Below are 7,283 nucleotides of genomic sequence, written 5' to 3'. Positions count from 1 at the left end.
CCGCCGGTCACACGCGCGGGGGGGTCCGTGACCGTGGCCTCCAGGGGCGCGCGCTCGCTCCCTAGACCCTCACAGGCTAGCGACGTAGTACTACTTTGCTTTGCCTGTGAGGGGCTGACTGCCGCAGTAAATAGTCGTGCGGCGGTCGGCAAGCGGTTAAACCTCATCTGCCACATAGTTGCCCAATGATTCAGTGCATTGAGGTCGGCTTGTAAGGTGGAGACGTCCTGTAAGGAAGTTATTCCACCAGAAGCAGTGCAGGAACTACTTTTGGAAATCTGTGCCACACCACAAAGTCAGTGTCGCAGCAACTGGGAACGCTCCAATTGCCGGCAATAGGCTGCGTTTTTCACCTATCTCACCCCGATGTGAACGGGGGCTCACGATGCCTAACGTTAAAGTTCCCCGATCCGTCACAGGTGAATGAGCCACCAGGAGGATACACCTGCAGTGAATTGTCTGAGGTAAACACTGGAGATGATATAGTGAGGAGGGGAAACAAGTGAGGAATTGTGTGTTTTAGTAATAAATAATAATAGTAATTAGTAATAGAGTGTGAGGTGATGTTTGTAGATAGAAATCTCACTGCTATGGCTTTTAATGGAGTGTGGAGCTCCCTGAGCCAGTCCAAGGGTTAACCATGTGCTGCTTTATTCCTCCATCCATCCCCATCTCCCGGCCCCGCCCCCTCCCATCCGTTCCCTCATTATGGTCCTCTCTGCTCGTGCACCTGCTACTCCGCGCGCTCCCTGCTCCCCGGGTGCGCGCCCTTTATGACAGGTCGCCGCGCGGCCCCGTTTCCTTCCCGGAGCCCTTATAGCGGATAACGGAGAGGGAACAATGGCAGCAGAGGTAGCGGCGGGCGCTGTGTGAGGATGGAGAGCGGAGGACACGTCTAGTGCAGGAATAGCGGAGCGCTCCCGATCCCGGTCCCCCCCCCCCTCCTCCTCTTCCTCCTCCTCCTCCTCCTCCTGGAGGGAGATGCAGAGAGCAGGGTGATGCACAAAGGGCTGTGCGCGCTGGGGAGGATGCAGCATCCTGCAGGAGGAGCAGAGACAGGGAGGAGCATCCACCTGCTGCAACCGGGGCTCCCGAGCCAGCGCTCTGCTCCTCACTAAGTACTGCAGAGTCTGGGGTGGGGGGGACAGTCACTCAGCCAACAGGGACCCCCAACCAGGGAAGGAGGACACTAACAGCACTGGACCATCCATCCACCAAGAGAGGACACAGCCAGGACTCTGCCACCCCAGCCATGTCACATTGCCTTCTAGGTAAGTGCCTTCCTTACATCTGATTTTAGGGTGTGGGGTGAGAGCCATCCACCATCCAAGCCTGCCCAGGCCTCTCTTCCTCCATGCCCCCCCATCCCCCAAGCTTCAGGCATGGGGAACATGGCCAGGCCCACGTTGGCTCCCTCCGATCCCTGCTGCACTTTATTCTAATCATCATTTATAGATGAGATGTGGGTGAATGCATCGTACATGTCAATTGCCTTGCACTTGTTCAGCGTTTGTAGAATCAGGGCATAGTAAGATGTCAATGTATCAGGCACCATGCACCTCCTATCCAGAGAACCAATCACCGGGGCCACCCATTTCCCAAAAAGCCTCCGCAGCCGCCAACCGTGCATCATCTTCACCGAGGTGATAACATATGCTCCAGCTTGACATTCACTTCATCCACATGACATTCCACTTTCCTAGGCTCTTCGCACACAAACAAAGCTACACCGGAGACCTTTTATACATATATTATATACATATTACATATGGAGACCTTCTCTCCATAGATTATTCCATAGTAGAATCCTTCATGTAGCTGTGCCTGGGTACCAGCGCTGCCATCTGTCTCATTCAGGGTCCTCTTAGGATGGGGATGAAGAGTTAGCTCCGATGGTCCACAGCCACAGGACAAACTCCTAACTGCCCATCATCCTCTGGAACGTTTGCATCTACATGGGTCAGAAATAAACAATTATGTCATTAGCTAACATTTCCCTTTCACCCCAATGAGCGCGCAATGCAAATGCCATTTTAATGAGCTGATGAACCCGGTGTATATATAACGATGACATATAAATTATCTTTATTTAAAAGTCTGTTTTCGGACATAATTGCTATTTTGTCTAATTACTGTTGTGTCTGAAATACTTTGGAGTATGTGGATTCCTGGAGGCTTGGGGAATAAATTCTCTATAATGTCGCTAATTATGTCAGCGTCTATTAAATTATTCTTACTAATGTAATATTAAGCAATGTTATCATTTATGTAGAAAGAGGCAGACCTTTTCGGTGGTGCTATGGTTATTGGAAAGATTATACAATGATTAATGAAGAATATATTTTGTGGAAAGTGATAAATATGGTAGGGCTTGGTTTTAGGGGCCCATTGGGAGGTTAGAGGGCAGCAGAAATGCCCTGAAGGTCCACAGCTGGCTCATGAGACTTTACATTACAATGGTTAATGTATGTAAATACTTATATGAAACAATTGTGTATTTGGTGGGGTGTATTTATTGTAGGAATAGTAGAGGCCTTGTGTGCGCATGAAATCCAATACTTTGGCTCTACAGAAGAGATCCTCCGATTGCCGTTGCGTGCATAGTATGATGCTGTTAGCGCTTGTGACATCTTAGCCGTAATGTGTGGGACAAGTGGATTTTGTCTTTGCCACAGGCCATTGCTGTTCCCTCGACTTCCTTCCACGTTCTGCCTTGCAATGTATCCCCTTGTACACTCTATGTACAGTTTGTAGAAAATCTTTTCTCTGGACTTGGCACAACCATGCAGTGATTTACCGTGCACACATATAATGCCAACATAGAAACACGGCTAGCTATCATTTACATATTAACAAGGTTGCTGGCAAATAGTCCGCTGTGTGAATGACTTTTGGAATGGATACCGGAGAGGAAATTTGGTTGCTAATACAATTAACCATCTGTGTCGGGAGTAACGGAAATCTCCAGTGGGAACATTCAGTTACAAGCTCAGATTCCTAATGTCTTTACGTAGATAGGTTGAGTCCCATATTGCTGTATAATGTAGGCTTGGAAAGTTGTATTGTCCATCATGAAGGATCACCATGACATAGAAATGACATGAATCTCTATAGTCTGATGAAAGCTAGAGCCATTCCTAAGGACATAAAGGATCATTCTGCCCAAAAGCGGTGGTTGAGTGTGACGTGGTATTGGGCCACTGGTTTTCTTATATCTCTTGGGTCCTCCAGTGATGACATCTGCCTACCACAATTCCTGCATATTTTGGAGTATTACTCTGGATGCAACGGCCTTTCCACACTTCCCTTTGTTTTCATTAAATAAAATTCAATAGGAAAGTGGGGGAGGGGGACACCTTGTCATTGACATAGCAGGTGTTCGAATGTGGAATCTCATTGTCATTGTCCTAAGACCTCATGCACACTGGATATTTTTGTAGCTGCTCCTAGGGCCGTCTGGCATTTTTTTAATTTTCCCTGCCTATAAACTCTCCTGCACACATAGGCTTTTAGCAGTGTTTAGTGGCAGGGGCTTTTAGAGGCAGAAAAAACCCCCACTGCCAGTGCGTCTAGAAGCGGCAACATGTTGGCATAAAAAATGCCTGACGCTTGTAAACCTGTTTTACGTGTCTAAATGCATGTTAACGCTAGGCTCGCTTAGGCTAGATTCACGTATATGTGAATCAGATGCGTTTTGACCCGCATCTGATTCGCATACCGTAAACCAGACCGGCTTTCAATAGATCTGGTTCATATATATGCAAGCTGGTTGCAGTGCGAATTTTAAAAGGGTCCTGTGCGTTTTTTCATTCCGGTTCAGGTGTCATTTCAGTGTCAAATTTGCACCTGAACCGGTGAATGGAAACAGCACCGGACTCTGCAGAGAAACCGGTGCCACATATATGTGAAAGGAGCGTTAACAAACGTTTAATTCATATAATTGACTTACTATTCTGGTCAATGAAATTAATTAACGCCCAAGCGCTTGACGGCTGTAAACACTCCTGAACGCCAGTGTCAGGACTTTTTTTCTGCCAAAACACTGCTGCCAAAAGGAAAGGCTTGCAGGGGAGCTTGCAAAATGTCCTGTGTGCATGAGGCCTAAGTGCCAGTTAACATATATGTGATGAGGGAACCCTGCAAATCCACTGCGGGTTCCCGCTTCGCATTCAAATTGCAGGCAGTTCACACTGCCATATGCAAATTGCTGGGGGTGTCAATACAAAGTTAACGATATCCCCAGATCAGTTCGCATATCGCAGTGCAAACTGTCAGTTCTGACATGAATCGTATCGCATTGCTGTAACCCACCATGCGATCCGATTTTGCTGCAGACCCAAAAAAGGGTTGTGTGCGTGTTGCGTCTGAATGCGATGCAAATTCGCATCGCACAGACATCGGATGTGATTTTCAGAGCAGTGCGCTCCAAATTTCATGCAATGTCTGTCATTGCACTGATATGAACCGGGACTAAGCCCCGGTTCACACTTGTGCGTGTGCGGGGTTCGCATGTAATGTCGGAGCGCACTGCTCCGACATTACATGTGATCGGCTGTGCGGTGCGAGTTTAGCCATACAGTTTGTATGGCTAAATTCGCACCGCAGCCGCACCAAACACGCACAGGGACCCTTTTTGGAAGCCGCATCAGGATCGGATCGCACAGCGGTTCACACTTGTGCGATACGATCCTGTGCGAACTGCACGATCGCACTGCGATATGCGATCAAACTGGGGGTGTCGTTAAGATTACATTGACACCCCCAGCGTATCGCATATGGCAGTGTGAACTGCCGGGGGTGCGTGTGCGATGCGGGAACAGGCTGCGGATTCGCAGCCTTCCCGCACTCGCATAAGGCTGCATTCACATGTCAGCTTATAATCGCGGGCAGAACCGCCGCGGTTCCGCCCGCGATTCGGAGATTTATTGCAAATCGCGGGACGCCTAGCGTTGCCCGTTGATTTGCAATAGCCCCCCAAACGCCGAGCGATGTTGCCGCGATTTACGCCCGCCGAATCGCGGCAACATCGCGCAAACAAAATCGCGGGACGCAATACGCTCCAAAAAAGTACAAGAGCTTCTTTGGAGCGTATTGCGTCCCGCGATTTTGTTTGCGCGATGTTGCCGCGATTCGGCGGGCGTAAATCGCGGCAACATCGCTCCGCGTTTGGGGGGCTAATGCAAATCAACGGGCAACGCTAGGCGTCCCGCGATTTGCAATAAATCTCCGAATCGCGGGCGGAACCGCGGCAGTTCTGCCCGCGATTATAAGCTGACATGTGAATGCAGCCTAAGTGTGAACCGGGGCTAAGAGTGAAATAAAAGCTCTTTTATTCTTTTGTTTGTTTGTTTATTTTTAACTTTCCAATATCTACCTAACACTGAAATAACAGTTTTGGTTAGGCTTCAGTAATCCTGACATTTATAGAGGTATCTTTTATTCTTTGTTAGGAGCTCTTGATTAGGTAGACCATAAGACTACGTTCACATGTTAGCGTAGCGGATCACGGGCAGAATCACCGTGATTCTGCCCGTGATCCGAAAATCATTGCAAATCGCGGGACGCCTGTGCGTTGCCGTTGATTTGCAATGGAACCCCAAACGCTGTGTGATGTTGCCGCGATTTCCGCCTGCCTAATCGCGGTAACATTGCATGACACAAACAAATTCGCAGGTTGCATGACGCCCAAAAAAGGTACAAGAGGTTCTTTGGGGCGTCATGTGACCCTTGATTTTGTTTGCGCGATGTTCCCGCGATTCGTCAGGCGCAAATCGCGGCAACATCGCACAGCTTTTGGGGTGCCATTGCAAATCAACGGCAACGCACAGGCGTCCCGCGATTTGCAATGATTTCTGGATCGCGGGCAGAATCGCTGTGATTCTGCCCGCGATCCGCTACGCTAACATGTGAACGTAGCCTAAAAATAAGCAAGAAATTAAAAACACACACACACGCGTGCATGTGAGACTGAATTTCTAAGGCTGTCATTTTCAGCTGACCTGTGCTATTGTCAAATGATCTGTCACATTTATACAATATATATTTATTGACCATGGAATGCATCTACTTATGTGCATTGCATGTAAAATACTGTCCATTAGTGTTTACTATTCAATCCACAGAACAATTTTGTCTGTCACCATTTTGAGCCATGACCATGGGGGGCAAAGCAATGTACTTTTTAATGTGCCATTAAAAGCAGTGAATCCATTTTAAAGTGTCGACACTGGTGTGCACCAAGCCGTGAAAAAGAACATTGTCACTATTAGGCCTCTTGCACATGGGAGTAAAAAAAGTCAAATTTGTTTACTGATTGAGATATAGATGCATTGTAGTTTATGGAACCATACACACAGCTGCGTGATGATGAGTAATAGAGCAATGAGTACAAAGTCGTAAAGCAAAAGTAGAAAATTGGACGCTTGAGTGCAGAAATTTACGTGCATATGCGTGTTTATGCGCATGTTTATATATTGCAGTACAGGCAAAGAAAAATAATTTTTCACTTATCTACGCTTACACGTCTTTACGTTCTTTTACCCAAGGTCTTTATAAAACATTTTAACTCAGGATCTTTTTGTGAACAAGATCTTGAGTATAATTGTCAGTAAATACTTACATTCGTGTGCAATTGGCCTTAAGATTTTATTAGTGTGAAAGAAAATGAGCTGATCAATGTTCCTTCTGACCATGGACACAGGTTTTTGCATCAAAAGTCTCATAATCTCAACCATCTTGGGTTCACGTTTGAGTGTAAGTGTTTTTATGTGTATTTGGATCAATTTTTTGGCGTGTTTTTAATCTAGGAGAAACAGACAGTCATAAGACGTGACATCCCAAGAAAAACATTGTACACGTGTACAACAGGCATGTTTTCCAGGCATTCCCATTGAAGTATATTGGTGACAAGAACACGTAATCATGCCCAAATAAGCTCCATACTTTTCCTGACCGTTAAGTGGCAGCACATTGCTCAGGTTTAAACAAACACAATAGAAAAACATGGAAATCTGGTGTCAAGCATTCAGGCTCTTCTGGAAACAGGCCCAAATCACTTACGTATGAATGGCGGCTTATAGGCCACCCATAGGTGTGCGCAGCCTACTGCATTAGGGTTTACACCCCAAAACTTAACCACACATGCCTTTCTCTACAGCCTGAGCTGCACGGGGTAGTGAATGAATAAGAAGTGCTCTGTGCTGAGTGGCTTCCTGTTCATTCACAAACTGAAGCATAGTAAACACAGTTTACTATTCTTCAGTTATGAATGGACCCAGTGAGCA

At 46.9% G+C, this 7,283-nt stretch overlaps 1 protein-coding gene across 1 annotated transcript in view; it reads left to right on the top strand.

The window, feature by feature from the left end:
- Positions 1-1,204: 1,204 nt before the first annotated feature.
- Positions 1,205-7,283, top strand: part of NEXMIF (neurite extension and migration factor) — a 480,173-nt gene continuing 474,094 nt past the window's right edge. Inside the window, exon 1 of the mRNA XM_082262772.1 lies at positions 1,205-1,271. The gene's annotated coding sequence lies outside the window, so the exon portion shown is untranslated. The remainder of the gene's footprint in view (positions 1,272-7,283) is intronic.

Source organism: Pelophylax lessonae, assembly GCF_965119305.1.
Source record: "Pelophylax lessonae genome assembly, chromosome: 7".
NCBI lineage: Eukaryota > Metazoa > Chordata > Amphibia > Anura > Ranidae > Pelophylax > Pelophylax lessonae.
The sequence above is the reverse complement of the archived record's forward strand: the minus strand, read 5'-3'. Positions and strand labels throughout refer to the sequence as shown.